Source organism: Lithobates pipiens, unplaced genomic scaffold (genome assembly GCF_037356315.1).
Source record: "Lithobates pipiens isolate NorthernLeopardFrog02 unplaced genomic scaffold, aLitPip1_a1.2 Scaffold_30, whole genome shotgun sequence".
Taxonomy (NCBI): Eukaryota; Metazoa; Chordata; class Amphibia; order Anura; family Ranidae; genus Lithobates; species Lithobates pipiens.
Window position 1 is genome coordinate 178,850,304 of NW_027507791.1, and position 17,577 is coordinate 178,867,880.

Below are 17,577 nucleotides of genomic sequence, written 5' to 3' on the forward strand. Positions count from 1 at the left end.
ACTAACTCCATAGTAAGTTGTAGGATGATTATGCTTTACTATATATGGTAGCATAAGATTGTACAGGAAACCCTGATAGCCAAAATAAAGTACCATCGTGTACCAGGCACGCTATCTATGTTTCCTCAGCCAATAGAAGCGTAGAGGTAGTATCATAGTAGGTATGAGGAGGGGGGAGACACTTCTTTTTTTTGTGTGATTTCTTACTGCAACTTCTGTTTGTAAGGATCTCCCTTTTGTGGGCCACATCAGAAATAAATTGTCTGCTTCTCAATACATCTGGAGTTTGACTGATCACAAGAGAAGATTCCTAACAATTCCACGCAGAATTTTGTGGCTTCTGAAGCCAACTATAAGCTCCTAATGTGCTGGTACCTGGTTCCCTCCAGGATCGCCAAATTTGTACCCAACTACCCTCCAAACTGTTTTAGGGGCTGCAAGGACTGGGGCAACCATGTCCATATATGGTGGACGTGCCCAGAGTTTCTGGGCAACAATATTCCAAATGCTACCCTTGTTGATGCAAAGCCCCATAGAACCTGACCCAGCAATGTCCCTATTAAATCGGTTACCTCACGAACTTACTAGAGCCCAAAATCGTATTTTTCTCCAGGTGACTACGGCAGCCAAACAAACCTATTGCAAAAGCTTGGAGAACCCCAACTCTGAATGTCACTGAAGTGAAAAACAGAGTCACACAGGCTATGATCCATAGCAAGATAGAGGCAGTAATCCTTGACAAAGTACCCCAATATAGTAAGATATGGCAACCCTGGTTAGAGCACTTTTTACCAAGCAATTTTGACACTCGCCTCGCAGTTCCTTAGCCCAATACGGACACTGTCTGGGTGTGGCAGGCGCTGCCCGGGGTCCGTATGGGCCATCCGACCACACTCTCCTCCTTCCGCCCCTCCCCTATCTCATGTACCCCCCCCCCCATATGTCTCTACATCTCTTTTCTACCTATCTATTCTTCTTTTTCTTCTCTTATGAATGTAAAACCTGATATGCGGAACTAGATCCTCACTGGATATCCTCATGATGGCTAATACTCTGATGATATTATTTATTGATATTGATATATATTTTTTGGGTCCTTAAATTTGATCCCCCCCAGCTCCCCCGTTGGGTCCTTCATTATGGATATGCACTATACCTACATGGTTTTCAGATCCAACCTGGATCTCTACACGTAACTTTATCCACGATGTTAAACTGATGTATAATTCGTTACTGTATATCTCTATAACCAATGTAAAATGTTCTGCTCTTTACGTTATGTATTATTAGATTTCTTAATAAAACGATTTGAAAAGAAATCGTGATAGGCCTGCGGGGGCGTGGCTTGGAGCCTGAAGACGATGGACGCCTGATCCTTCTCTCCCGTCCTGAGAGGTCCAGCTATCATCGGCTAAAGCTTACCCACAGCTACCTACCATGGGGAGCACACAACAAAACGTCCCCCCAGCAAGTGCTCGTACGCCTAGGAGCCAAGACCCTCCGCCAAGCCCGCATATACCGGAGATATTCCGGTCTCGCGCCAGAGGAGCTTCGCAAGAGGCCCAAATCCAGGCCGTGGCGCACGAGGCCCCCTCTGCCAGCAGACGCCTCAGATCTCGGAGCCGCAGCCCGCCAGCCCAGGCATTCGATCCTCCGATGTCTCCCGCCCTCAGCCTCGCGGACCTACGGGCGGTAGCTGCGGACATCAAAAACACGCTATCCGCAGCCATCTCGGAACTGCGCTCGGATTTCCAAGCCATGACAGCGCGGTTAGATGAGGTTGAAGACACGCAGGCCCGACACGACGCCTCACTATGCCAAGTCCAGCAGATTTCAGAATCACATGCGATCCACCTCAGGGAGGTAAATCGTCATTTGGAGGACCTCGACAATAGAGGCAGACGACGAAATGTGAGAGTGAGAGGCCTCCCCAAATCTGTGGATCCCCCACACATCGCTCAAGCCGTGGCATCCATCTTTAATGATCTGTTGGACAGACCCCTGGACACCGCGATACCCTTTGAGCGAATACATAGAGCGCTTCGCCCTAGGGGGAGAGAAGCGGACCCACCAAGGGACATAATATGCTGCCTCACAGATTTTATTTTAAAAGAGGAAATAATGAGAAGGGCGAGAGCCAAAGGAAGAATCATTTATCAAGGATCTGAGATAAAAATCTTTCAAGACCTTTCTTCCATTACCCTGCAGAGGAGAAGAGAACTAAGGCCCCTCTTGGATGTCCTTCGTGACAGAGCAGTCACATACAGGTGGAAATACCCGTTTTGTCTCTCAGCTTCTGCCAATGGGCACACAGCGAACCTCAGAGTTCCCGAGGACATGGAACATTTCTGCTCGACACTCAATCTACCGATCGTTGAAGTACCTGATTGGTACAGCGAATTTCGTTTACCCACCATGCACAGAGCGGAGCTCATGGACGGCATAGCGGAAGCAGGGAACTTCAGCATCAGCCGCCGTCGGAGAGCGTACCCTCCTCCTGCACCTGCTTCTCCACGCGCAGCAGGCAATGTGAGAAATAATAGCCCCACAGCATCCCCGGACTACCGGAGACAACGAAGAGCCTGACTGGCTTGACACCTTTCCCTATTAATTACTCATGACCATCATCTTATTGAACCCCGGATCTCATGACGCTACCCCTTTTTATTTTTCTATTTTTCTACTGAACCTTTATGTTCCGTTTCCCCCACATGCCCCTCCAGGACTCACTGGTAATTGCAACCTACATGTGGTGACACGCTTCCCTTCTTGTCTCACTGGTCATCTTCCCTCACTTCCTGCCTTGACGCGCTTTTACGAGATCAACGGGTCTGGTGAGTAACTGTCTATACCCTTTACAGGACACCGATCTTCATGTTTGCTGAGTCCACACATCCCTTTCAGAGCTCCGGCGAATTTGTTGTCTTTACCCGGATACCCTGTTGATCGCCCCACCAGACCCCGCAGAGCAATTGTGACTATGCCTTAGATTTACAACGCTATGATCCTCTTTCATTACAGACTGCATACCCACAACTCCACCTTCTATGCTTTTACAAATTATTGGGTTCACTTTACGTATACTCATGCTAAACGCTTGTCTTCCTTGCACCCACTGCCTTTCCTTCCTCTTTATTCTTCTTTCTCTTTTTCTCCTCCTCTTCCCCTCTTTTATTTTCTCTTTCTCCCTTTCTTTCTCTCTTTTTCTTGCTTCTTCTTCTTTTTCTCGATCTTCTCTTTTTCTTTTTCTTTTCTCTCTTTCTTTCCCCCTCCTTGTCTTCATGTTTATTTCTTATTTTAAGTATGACTCCCATGGCGATCGATACCTCAGTTCCGCAATACCCTGCTTCTAGAAATTCTCCGCCCTCCCTGAATAATTTGCATTACCCTATCATGATTTTCTAGCTGATTGTTTTAGGCCAAATTCCGAGACTCTTTGGTACCACATCTATTGATCCCCACCTCGCATCATACCCTCTCCTGATAGAAAAGTAGGCCACTTGTTTCCCCCCCCTTTAAATTTGATCGATCGCCATGTGAGCATGTTATGCAAATATGTTATATATGCCATGGTCTCTATAATCTATGTGCCTTATTTTACTCCTTACCTTTGGGAATCAATAATATGAACATGTTCCGCTACAGGGGGGTTGATGTTTGATGTTTGCTTAGGATTATGCTATTTTAATTTTTGAGCCGGGGTTCTACTACAAGCTGACACAGGGGTTTCTCTCCCAGCCCTACCCATTTTATTGTTCTATATTTCGTTATTACTTTATTCAACGGTTTGATTTTACCTTGTTAAGTTGCATGACCCACCAGGCAGACTCCTGCTATACTGGTCAACTAACGCTTGCAGACGAACAGCCTATTGGCGCCAACACAGCCAGTAACATATATTTACTTACGTTTGTAGTAGCTGTCCCACTTGTCCTCCTTTGTTATCTACCTGTTAAATCCATATCCGAATGCATCCACTCACAGGTCTGATTTTTTACCCTCTCACTCCGTCCTGATTGAGATATGCTTACTTTTGGTGACCACACAACTCCTCTGTTATTAACTTTATATCCTGCTTGGCCCTTCCGCCCTTTATTCTAATTGTTTAGCTGAATTCCATACGCTATCCAGCATCCCCTCTTAGAAACGATTCATTTTGATGTAAGTTTTAATCTTAGGCTTCGAGACCTTTCAGGACCTCGAGATCCTATCTCATATCACTTCGACACCTTCCACCCTCACCCACAGAGACCTCCTTTGAGAGTGATCTGACCTTTACTGGATTTACCTCAGTTGGGTGTGACTTAGAATTACACCTGACCCCAGTATATAAGTTTCTAACTTAACTTTGCTGTGTATCCCCCCAATACACGCAGCTACACAAGCCCTAACTTCCAGAGTTCTCCCGTCCTACCCCCCCCCCCCTTACCGTCCCCCCTTTTTGCCTACTCTTACCCTTACCCTTTCCCCTCTTTTTCACACACCTATAGACGTTTGGGTTCCTCTCCGCTGCCCTCTTCGCCCCAGAGGTACACCACCTCATTCTGACACTCCACTTATGCCTAGAAAAATTCCCATGATGACCACCGTAAACTCCAAAACCAACTTCCCCTCGCTCAAAATAGCTTCTCTTAACGTAAAAGGTCTAAATATCCCAGAAAAAAGAAAATCGATATTATTAAGCATGCAACGATTGAAAGCAGATGTGGTATTCCTACAGGAAACACACTTTCACTCCCCGAAAATTCCCAAATTAGCTTCGGATTTCTACCCTACCCACTACCACGCTACATCCCCAACCTCTAAAACCAAGGGTGTATCTATCCTGTTATCCAAACATGCCTCTATACAGATCTCTGATATACTTCAGGACGAACAGGGTAGATACATCTTTCTCAAAGGTACTTGGCACAACAAACCTATAACTTTGGCCAATTTATATAGCCCAAACAAAACCCAAGTATCCTTTTTTCGTGCCATCTCCACCAAACTACAGGAATTCCAATCAGGTATTTTGCTCCTGGGTGGTGACTTCAATGTCCCCCTAGACCCTTTGGTGGACACGTCCACGGGCTCTTCTTCTCTTCCTTATAGAGCACTTCGTCAGATTAAGCTTTGCCTCCAAAAACTTTCTCTCCATGACACATGGCGCACAACACATCCTACAACGAAAGACTTCACCTTTTACTCATCCCCTCACAACAAGTACTCACGGATTGACTACTTATTCTTGACTCAACCTGATCTTGCCTATCTGACAAATGCAACAATAGAACCGATGACTCACTCAGACCATCACCCCATTACGGCGACCCTGACACTTCCCGACAAACTAACTCGTACCCAAATTTGGAGACTAGACCCCGCTATCCTCTCAGACGTAGGGAACGTAGCGGATCTCAGAACTTACTTGAACGACTATTTTAAAGAGAATGACACACCTGACACTTCTTTTCTGACACAATGGGCTGCCCATAAGTGCGTTATCAGAGGGAAAATGATCTCTATATCAGCCAAAGCTAAAAGAGACAGACAGAAGTATCTTCAACAATTATTCGACAAACTCAAAATACTAGAGGTGACCCATAAACGTACCCTAGCCTCTCAAACGCTCCAAGACCTTCAAGCTACCAGGACTCAAATACAGGAGGAACTAGGCAAGCACATTAGGAAATGATACATGCTGTCCCAAAGATACTTTTACGAATTCGGGAACAAAAGCAGTAAAATGTTAGCAAGGGCACTCCATTCTAAAAAGACTGACTCCACCGTTCACTGCTTAAACTCCCCAACGGGAATTAAACACACCAAAAATGATGAGATTGCACGGGAGTTTGAGCAATTCTATGCTAAACTATACAATTTAAAAGGATCTGATAACCATCCACCCCCTTCCCAAACTAGACTACGACAAATGACGGAATTTCTAAATAAATATTGCCCAAAACTCTTAACACAGGACCTTCTAGCTGACCTGGAAGGCCCCATTACCCAAGCTGAATGGGACAAAGCACTTAAACAAACGAAATCAGGTAAAAGCCCAGGTCCGGACGGATTGCCTGCAGTCTACTACAAAACTTTCGCAGATATTTTACATAAACCATTCTTATCAGCTTTCAACTCTCTTTCTGACACGACTCACATGCATAAGGAGATGCTTGAAGCTCATATAGTGGTTTTACCCAAAGATGACAAAGACCCCACACAACCAGCTAGCTACAGACCAATATCCCTACTTAATGCGGACGTCAAACTCTTCGCCAAAATCTTGGCCAATAGGATACTCCCCATTCTGCCCTCCCTCGTTGCTAAAGACCAAGTGGGATTTGTTCCCAATCGTGAAGCTAGAGATAACACTCTCAAAGCTATAAACTTACATCACATTATCACAACTTCCAAAAGTAAGGGATTCTTCCTGTCCCTTGATGCGGAGAAGGCATTCGACAGGGTAGCATGGGACTATATGCAAGCTGTCTTACAATCCTTTGGCTTTGGTCCACAATTTTCCATCCTGGTTAACTCCCTATACCACAACCCAACGGCCAAGGTCCGTGTTAATGGTGCCCTGTCGGATGCCTTCTCCATATCCAATGGAACCAGACAGGGATGCCCCCTGTCTCCTATTCTCTTTATTCTCACCCTTGAACCCCTTCTTAACAGCATTAGACAAAACCCCGATATATCAGGAATCAAGACCACTACCAAAGAATACAAACTTGCTGCCTTTGCAGACGATATCCTACTCTTCCTTACTCGTCCGCATACATCAATTCCGATTTTACTGAACGAATTTAAAAATTTCAACATATTTTCCAACCTGAAAATTAATTTCTCTAAATCATATGCCCTCAATGTTTCCCTCCCCTCTGAAGACGTACTCCACTGTAAAGCAAACTTCCCATTCCATTGGAATGACCACTCCATTACCTACCTGGGCATACAACTGACGTCCCATCTAAAAGACCTATACATAAGAAACTTCCATGCCATGTTACAAAACATTATTTCCGACCTGAAGCGTTGGGATAAGCCAATATTCTCGTGGTTCGGCAGAGCCGCCATATTAAAAATGAATGTTCTACCGAGACTTTTATACATACTTCAGACGATCCCCATACATCTCCCACGATCGTTCTTCCAATCCTACAGAAGCATATGCTCCAGATTTCTCTGGGGCTCCCGCAGACCGAGGATCAAATTCACCTCCCTGACCCGTCCCAAACATTTTGGTGGCATAGGCCTTCCAGACCTGTTGAATTATTATCATGCAGCTCAACTTTCTAGAATTGTAGATTGGAATACCCAGTCGACTAACAAAGATTGGATATCCCTAGAATCCTCATGCACTATTCTGCCACTCGAATCCCTCCCTTGGATTCAGTCTTCGCTTTCCCAAAAGGAAATCAAATTACACCCACTCATAGCTCCGACTTTGCGATGTTTTCGAAAACTATGCACACAATCCTCAATCTCTTCCATCACGAGCCCTCTAACTCCACTTAAATTAAACCCTGACTTCCCGCCTGGAATGTACCCCAACTTCCTCCAAGGCCATTGGTCGCAACCACGTATCCTTTTACAACACTTTTATAACAATGGACGCCCTAAATCATCCTCCCAATTAGCTAGTGAAATGCAAACGGCCCCTATTCCCTTCTGGACCTTCCAACAAATATCCCACTTCCTCAAAAAACTGGGGAATGTGACTGACCTTTCGAGACAATTAACGCCCTTTGAACAACTCTGCACCGCAGATTCACCCCACACACACCTTATCTCCCAAACTCATTCTCTCTTATTTGGTGATTGCAAATCTAACGACCTTCGAACTTGTACAGCTTGGGAACAAAACCTAAACCTTACACTTACAGAAGATGACTGGGACAATATATTTCGTAATATCCATAAGGGCTCCACAAATGTATCCGTTCAAGAAACGGGGTACAAACTTCTCTCCCGTTGGTATAAAACACCAGAGAGACTACACAAATGGGATTCATCCATTTCAGAAACATGCTGGAGATGCCAACAAAACCAAGGCACCCTACTCCACGTTTGGTGGACTTGCCCCTCTCTCCAACCATTCTGGACAACCATACATCGATTGATAAAAACCATAACGACCTATGAGGTACCTTACTGCCCTGCTCAATTCCTTTTACACCACACTACTCTGTCACAATCTACCTATCGCAAATCCATTATAATACATATGATCAATGCTGCTAAGCAATGTATTCCGATCCACTGGAAATCCCGCACTGTCCCTACCGTCCACACCTGGATTCTGAAAATGCAAAGGATAGCGGACATGGAAGAACTAATTCACATAGCCAAAGACAAACCAAGTACTTATGGGTCAAAATGGGCATGTTGGAAACATTTCTTAACCACATCAGACTTTGACCGCATTACAACACACACCAACTAGTTCAACTGACAAGACTGGACTCGCACCCTACGTCTCATCTTGCGTCCTATTCTCTTTGACCTTCTTTTACACCAACTTGATCAACCTCCCTTTACTACATTCCCCCTCATTAGAAATATATCAGAATTCCCTTGTCCCCGACGCTTCCACCAATTTAAACTAACATAGGGTTACAATATCGCACAATCCTCCCGCCCATCGCATTGTTCTCCCCACCCCCTACATCTGACTAAGGGCAGCGGAGTTGAACCCACTATCCTCCCCCCCTATTATCCACCCCCCTCTTCCCCTACTCTTCCCTCCTCCCTAACCCCTCTCCTTCTCCTTGGCTTATAGTACAATGAATACCATTCACTGTTTACTGAAACGAACATGTTATATAGCTAACGGACCCCCATACAGATGTATATTTGTGCAAGTCTCACTGTCCGGGTGGTTCGACAATTGTACTAGGTTCTTTAAGTTCATTCTTGACTTTTACTGTTATGCGAGCTACTATATATGTACAACAAGCTCTATATGCTTTACCCTTTGTAACTGCGGTTAATCATATGTTTTGTCTTTCTTGCTGTATTGTTTTTACACTTAATAAAATTCTTGGAAAAAGAAAGAAAAGATAGGCCTGCAATATTTTAGTAGGGTTGGCTATGGGAGGTTGTCCTGCAATTCTAAGTTTAGGGAGGGTGTGCATGCGATATTTGGGGGTGAGTTTGGAGGCTAGCATAGAACCTATTTTTTCTTTTTGCTGGTAATATTTGGCTCCGCTTCATCTAATGTGTTTTTCCGCTTTGGCAGTCAGGGTCAGGTTAAGTTCCATTCTGGTGGCATCTAGTTGGTCAGCTAAGGCCTTAGAGGGTCGTTTTTTGTGTTCAGATTTCAGCTCTGCGAACTTGGTTTCCAATTTGTGGACGTCAATCTGATGCTCCTTTTTGATTTGAGTCACTAACCTAATTAACTGACCTCTGATAGTGGCCTTATGTGCTGCTCAGAGGGTTTATGGGGAGATATCGTCTGCCTCGTTCAAACAAAAATATTCCTTAATGGAATCTGCTATCATCTTAACATGTATAGGGTTACTGAGAAGCGATTCATTGAGTCACCAATGAGTTCCTATTGTTTTAGTGAGGAGGTTCCGCAATGATAGGAGGACCATTGAGTGATCTGACCATGTCATATCTACTATAGATGCCTTAATAGTCAATGGGATGAGGGAGGGTGGGACAAGGATATGGTCAATCCTAGCATAAGACTGGTGAGGGGAGGAGTAGTGAGTAAAATCCCTGTTCTTAGGGTTTAGTTCCCTCCAGATGTTTACTAGGCCGTTTGTGTGGAGAATTTAAGCTATTTTGTTGCTCATCCTAGTGGGGCGCGTCAGCTGATCTTTGGGGGGTTTTGTTTTGTCAAGTCCCTGATCAAAAGCGACATTGGAGTCCCCTCCCATGATGAGCTTACCTTCCAGGAGTGGATTTATGGTTGAAAAGAGAGTCTGAAAGAATTTGACTTGTCCCTTATTAGGGGCGTAGTAGAAATGTGCCTTTTACAAGGATAAATCTACCCTCTGGATCCATGTAGTCAGAAACATGAGAGAAATTGCTGTTCTTGGAGAATAGTATTGCTACTCCCTTCATTTTGTTTGGTGCATTTGCTAGAAAAAAGGTTGGATAGAAAGAGTGTAGGAACTTGGGGTTGTATCGAATCGGAAAAGGGTACACACAACAAAAGTACACGTCTTCTTGGAAGACCAATGGCACGCGGCAGGAAAGAGGCCTGCCGGACTCTGTCTCGAATACATCGGTTGGCCCTAGGGCCTGACCAACAACCCATGTCAGAGAAACACAACCTGCTTCTAGGAGATGGGTGGTGGTGCATAGGGACCACCCCAGACTCTTGCATCAATCTAAGGAGAAAACTTCAAAATTGCACAGGTAATCAAGATTTGCTTTCCCTATTATCTTCATCTAAAAAATTGCTAAAAAAACAAAAGTAGAACCATTAGTTAAAGTCCCCTAAGCCCTTAGGTCCTCCATGGTCCCTCTGCTCTCCCCCCTCAAATGAGGGAGAGAAGGGGAAGGAGACCAGTAAATGGGGGGGGGGGTAAATGAGATCTGGGACTCAGGTCCACTAGAGAGTGTTTTAAGGTCTTTGACTACAGCGAGCCATGAGTCCTCCTACGGCTTTCGGCAGCTGTGACCTGTGAAGTCCCAGAAACTGGTCTGTATGTCCATCTGTGCCGAGGGGTACTAGTCTAGGCCAGTCTCAAAGTACCAACTGGGAGCCAGTGACAGGGTAGGGACCCTTGCTGAGACCAGGGCAGGCTGTGGTGCAGGTAGATGGGTCTCTCTGGGAGACCGTCCACTTCGTCCTGGTATCGCTAAATAAAGTGAGAACAAGAAAGACCCCCAATAAAAACTTGGTGAGTCTCACAACTGAGGGTGTAACTGTAATGAGTTATAGGTAAGGAGCTTCCAGCTCCGTCAACGGAAGGGACTCCCATCCCAGGGAGAATGCCCGCAGAAGGGTAAAGAAATGAGGATCTCAGGACAGCCTCTCAAGGGGGACCTCCATCCTTGCTCTTCTTAGACCGACCTTTGTTCCAGAGAGGGGAGACTGGGCTAGTCGGGGGGTTTTTTGGCGGATCCAGCAGAGGTCGAGGAGAAATCCATGGGAGCTTCCTGTGAGATCAACTTTAGTTGCAAGAAGAGTTTCTTGCCATCCAGGATGTTAGAGAATGCATGGGTTTTTCCAAGGAGGGTGAACTTCACCGCGAATGGGAATGTCCAGCGATATTTAATTTCCTGCTGGGTTTGAGAGATCTTCTCTTCTGGATAGTGGAGGGAGCCAGATCAGCAAAGATTTTTATTTGGTGTCCCTGATACTGTAGGTTCGGCTTTCATAAAAGTGAGGTTTGGCAATTATGTCTCTTGGTGAGCCATCTTTTCTGGGGGGTCCCAAGGCCCTATGCACCCTGTCCAGCTCCAGGCAATGAGACGGTAAATGTGGGATGAGCTCTGAGATAATGTCCCATACAGTGGGGGGTATGTTGGTGACAGTCTCCGGGAGGCCACGGATTCAGAAGTTATACCTCCTGGACCTGTTCGCAAAGGTCATCGATCCTAGAAAGGGCTGTGCCCAATTGGTCTTGCAGTTTTGATATGTGCCTCATTCTGGTTGGTTCTGGCCACTGTGTTATCCATTTTGTTTTCTATGGTCTCAATTCTGGACCCCAGATTGGCAAAGTCAAATTTAATGTTGTTTGTGATTTGGGCCACTGTGTTAGATAGGCCTCTATCCAGCAGGTCCGAGAATTTAGAAAAGAGGTCAGCTTGGAGGGCAGTAATGTCCTGTATAGACTAGCTGGGGGATAGAGTCCCCTGGAGATGGGGCAGGGGGTTTCCTGCAAGAGACAGAGTGTAATCCTCCATGTGGTGGCTCAGGAGCGACTCTGTGGAGGCTGGAGAGGGAGCCTGAGGTGATTGGGGGCTGTTTGAGGTCCGCTGGTTATGGTGTAGACCGCTTTGGGCTACCTGAGAGTAGGTCAGGATCGCTGGGTGAAAAGGAAAAGTGAGATTGCGCTATGTAATAAAGTAAGCTAAAGTGCAGTGGGTAAGAGCTGCCTCTACCATGTATTTCCAACCAAATCGGATGGACTAAACTATATGAAAAGGAAGAAAAAGTAGACTTGGCGCTATACCTTCAAAGCATAAATTAATACAATTTAAATAGATAATTATGTGCTCCTATATGTATCCCTTCACTAGATTTAAGAGGAAGCTATTAATATAATTAGACACCTCAAAGTGTTAGACCCCCTGGAATGTTTCTGGATCGCTCTCAAAAAATGAATGAAAGTTTTAAGATCACCCTGAGGGTGTAATTAAATCTTGCGCAATACTTATTAAGTGGCGATAACAAATGTAATGGAATGAATATGTAAAAAAATTTAAATAATAGTGGTAATAATAATAAAGACAGGTGGGTGAACACAATTATTAAAAATGTTCTGGGGGGCGTGGCCGAGCGGAGAACCGAGTGGACGTGCCTGGGGTGAGCTCCGCTACTAGAGCGCACACCCAGAGCCTTCCCGTCCACCGGAGCGGAACGGACCCCACCGGAGGCCCTGGGTATACCAGGAGGAGCTGGACATACCTCTAGCGCGGGTGCGCTGTTCGCGGAGCTCCGGCCGCCCGGCAGGACAGTCCGAGGCTTCGGCCTACGGCGGCCATCTTGCTCCACCCGGAGGCCGAGCTCCGGCACACTACAAAGCCCAGCGGCTGTTTCTACAACCTGCAGGTTGCCGGGGACACCCAGCCTGCCATCTAGAGCCCGAAGTCCTCCCTGAGTGGCCCTGGGATCATCCAAAACGGTCCTGGTAAGTGACGGCGGCCATCTTGGTACACCCGGAGGCCTCTCTGTTCTCTCTGGGCTCAATCCGTCCCCATCCACCCTCAGGAACACTCTAGCCGGACCACCAGAGACCCCTGAAGGGGTTGTTAAGGGGGCATGTACTTTTCTCTGGCTGCATTTGCTGACAAGGCTCTGGCTTCAGAGAATTAGAGGGGCGGCCATCTTGCTACACCTCCGTGTCTTCTGGGCCCCTTTCTAAACTCGCTGACCCCCTGGAAATCCTGGCTGGGCACCTTCAGAATTAGACGGGGCTATCCTTGAGGACCAACCCCCCCTTATTACATGGGCTGCTGATACAGATCCAGAGACCCAGAGGGGTGGCCATCTTGGTTCACCCAGGCTGCTGTATGCACCCACACTCCTGAGCTCCCGCATTCTTACAAACCTGGATCTCTACATACACGGCCGCCAAAGCAGCCCAATCAGATAGTGCCCACCTGGGGTCTCCGTCCGTTCAACTCCGCAGAGACACGGAACGACCATGTCTGGCTAAGGAAATGTCCGGCTGAGTCCCAAGATCGCCCGTAGCGGACAGGCTATACCTCAGACATTGCACATACCTAAACAGCATGTCCACACACAGCTCTCGATCTACTGAGTCTGTGGATCTCCAACAGGGTACAATCCAGCGATACCTGCTCCGTACGTCTCAGTCTGATCCCCGCACTCCCAGAGACAAGATGGCACCAGCGCATAATCCAGGAAAGAGCAAACCTCCTCCTCCTACTCAGCCGACAACGGACAGCGGCGAGGAATCAGATGACCCCCCGACCCAGCACTCAGTCCTTTCAAGTGTAGCGTCCAGATCCGGCACCACTGTTGTCCCTCTTCCAGGTGCAGTTCCTGGAGCCGTGGCCCCTCCAACCTCAGGAGAATTACCTAGGTCTGAAGCCTCGACTCTTCTAGCGGCCTTCCGAGCGGAGTTTGAATCCTGGGCAGTCAAAATGGAGTCCTCACTCCACAAGGATCTTCGGGCCATCCAACAGCAGGTCTCTACCAATCAGACCGCAATCTCTACCCTGACTGATACTCAATCTGACCATGCTGCCCGCATTACGTCTCTTGAGCGGGCCTCCAAAGAACACTTGCACCGTATTCGTCAACATCAACTGCGCATAGAAGACGGGGAGAATAGGAGCCGCAGGAATAATATACGACTACAAGGCATACCGGAAGCCACAGCTGGTACAGACTTGAAACCATCTGTCACTGCCATCCTCAACCTAGTCCTGGGAAGAGAGACTATGTCCCCTATTGAGATAGACCGGGTGCACAGAGTGGGGGGGGCCCAGGAGGGAACATAGTGACCGCCCACGTGACGTCCTATGCAGGGTTCACTATTTCACCCTTAAAGAGGAAATTATGCGCAAAGCGTGGCGTTTGGGCCCTGTGGACTTTGACGGTTCAACTATCCACCTATACCCAGACCTTTCTCGCAACACTCTCCACATGCGCCGAATGGTCCGCCCACTGCTAGACCTGATACGCCAAGCCGGAGCAACCTACACTTGGGGGCACCCTTTCAGCATCAAGGTGACCAGGGCCGAGCATAAATTTGTACTCTCTGATCCAGATCAACTTCCAGCCTTTTTCCGCTTTTTGGAGCAAGATCCAACTGATGTACCTAACTGGCTGGACCCCCCAGACGACCGCACTAGGGTACAAATACGTGATCCCCTCCCGCAACGCCGCAGACATCCGAGGTATGCATTGCACTCTGTTGATCCTGGACCACGTCACCCTACCTCTCCGGAAGATTAAAGTAACTTCAGGAAACCTTTTGGACTTATTTCGATGCACATTGTATGACTAGCGCCATCTCAGTATTATACCTATCCCTTGTCTCCTGGATGGGCAGCATTTTTCTTTTTTGGGGATGTTATTCCTTTTTTTTTTGTGGTTTCTGCCATCCTTTCATCTCACTTGTTTCTCCATATACTCTGTTGGTTATGCCATGATGGGGGATGGGGTGGTAGACCGCATACTAAATACTTCAGTACAGCTGGTGCACTTAATTCACGGACCTTCTCCCTGCCCTTTGCTAGTGTATTGTGACTGGCTGGGGTTCGGGAGAGGCAATGGAACAGCGGGTTGCTCATGCTTGATCTAGTTATGTAAATGTTGAGTTCCTAATCTGCTTTAATATACAGGTCTACTCTCTACATGTTTAGCGGTAATGGCCCACCTGGATGTGGGTGGAGGGGCGACTGATGGACCGGTTGGGTCCACGGTCCCTTGCTGCTATCCACGTGGGCTTCCTTAGTTATATACTCACAGTTTCTTACGCACCAGGTAGTTTCACCCTAATGCGCTCTCTGTCATTATACACGGATGGATCTCTATCATATGTTGATAATGTTTGCTCCCTTCCCGTGAGGTGTCTCACGGACTGTTGTCTCCTCTGCGGAGGGGGGAGACGGGACTGGTGTGGAGCTATTTGCCCATGCGGACCGTCTCCCCCTCCGTGGAGGATCTGCTGTGTGTTCTGTATTAATATCTTGTTATACTAATGTGCCTCAGTGAAGTTTTACATGCCTGTCATGCTACTGGGCTCATGGCTCAGGTTCTCCGCTTCGACCCTTCACCCTCAATAGGCCGGGCACGAATAGTGCTCGTATACGTGAACTTTCACGTGGTGTCCCGTTCTCGTGGACCCCCTTAGATTTACCTGGCTCCTTACCTGGGAGCCCTCTTTCCCCCTTTTTTTCCCTTTTCTTTTCCCTTTTTAGTTTTTTACTGGTACACTTTCTGCTACCTTATAAGTTCCCCCTTTCCTTCTCCTACCCCCCCCCACCCCCCCCACTGTCTATAACCTGATTTTCTTATCCGCATTCCACTATGGCTCACACAGTACTATCTCGTCCTCGTTTGACGTGTTGCTCGTACAATGTAAATGGCCTCAATATTGCATCCAAGAGAGGACAAATTCTTTACCACATGCATAAACAGCAGGTCAACGTATTACTGTTACAGGAAACACATTTCCACACAAACTCCACCCCTTCCTGCTCCAACAGGTACTTTAACAGATGGTTCCACAGTACAAACCCCTCTCAGAAAACTAAAGGCGTTTCTATTGCCTTCCACAAAACGCTCCCGATTGATCTGATAGACCAGCTGTCGGATCCTCAGGGAAGGTATGTGTTCGTAAAGTTCTCCCTATGGGGCACCAAATTTACTATAGCCAACCTCTACCTACCAAACACTAACCAAATCTCGACTGCTCTGCGATACATGAAGCTCTTGTCAGAATTTGCGGAAGGTAAACTAATTATAGGCGGGGATTTTAATGCCCCCCTAGACCCGCTTTTAGACTCGTCCACCTCTCGCTCATCCATCTCCTTTACTAAGTTGAGGGCTTTTAAACGGGCTATATACGACCTCCGTCTAATCGACATCTGGCGGGTTCTGTTTCCAACAAATCGGAATTATACCCATTTCTCACAGGTCCATCACTCCTATAGTCGTATCGACTACTTCCTTCTTGACCATAGCTGCTTGGATTGGTCACCTGAATGTGACATAAACTCAATGGTCTGGTCTGACCACTCGCCTATATATCTGACATTATCTATCCCTTCCACACCTGTGAGGGAATGGACATGGAGGCTGAATGATTCCCTCCTCACGAACCCTGAGTGTTCCCACAAGGTCTCGGAAACGATTTCTAGTTTCTTGCTAGATCATGCCACAGACACCACCTCGCTACCCTTCCAATGGGAGGCGCTTAAAGCTGTTCTGCGAGGCCTCTTTATTCAGGTGGGAACCCGCTTGAAAAAGACTCGTTCAGCTGCAATAACCTCAGCAACACAAAAGCTTCGGGACCTTGAGACCCAGCATAAACGAGCCCCTACGCTTGTGACTTTGACAGAGGTTTCACTGGCCCGATCCCAACTCAGGGACCTATACGAGGCCTCAGCTCGTACTTATGCGGACAGACTTGCTTTACATCAGTACCGATTTCGAGATAAATGTGGTAGGCCGTTGGCCCGCACCCTCCATCCAAGCATGCCTTCCACATTTATACCTCATATTCGGGCCCCTTCTGGAGAAATGCTTAATGAGCCCTCCAAGATATCACAAACATTCAGAGATTTCTATCAGACACTGTACAACCTACCGGCCGGTATCCCGTCTAGCCCATCCCACACTCCTGCGCCCGATGGCCAGTCCTATATCGAGGAAACTGAGCTCCCTATATTAGATGGCGATACTGCAGAAGAGCTAGAGAGAGTAATCACAGCAGACGAGGTAGTGGGAGCAATAGCGGCCACTCCTTCAGGTAAAAGCCCAGGACCCGACGGTTTTACCCCTAAATTCTACAAAACATTTGCTCCTCTACTGACCCCCTTTATGGCTAAGGTGTTTAACTCTCTATCAGAAGGCTCAGCGTTTCCTCCACAAACGCTTGAAGCCCACATCGCTATTATCCCCAAACCAGACAAAGACCCTACCTCGTGTGCAAATTATAGGCCCATATCATTAATTGGAGTGGATCTGAAAATATATGCCAAAATATTAGCTACTAGAATGCAACCGCTACTCCCCCGCCTTATACATCTGGACCAGGTGGGTTTTGTAAGTGGCCGCGAGGCAAGGGATAACACCCTGAAAACCCTGCTTCTTACCGACTATGCCCGCACCCACGAAATCCCTCTATGCCTTTTGACGGTCGATGCAGAAAAGGCATTCGACCGGGTTGACTGGCAATTCCTTCGGTTGTCTCTGCAACAGATAGGCCT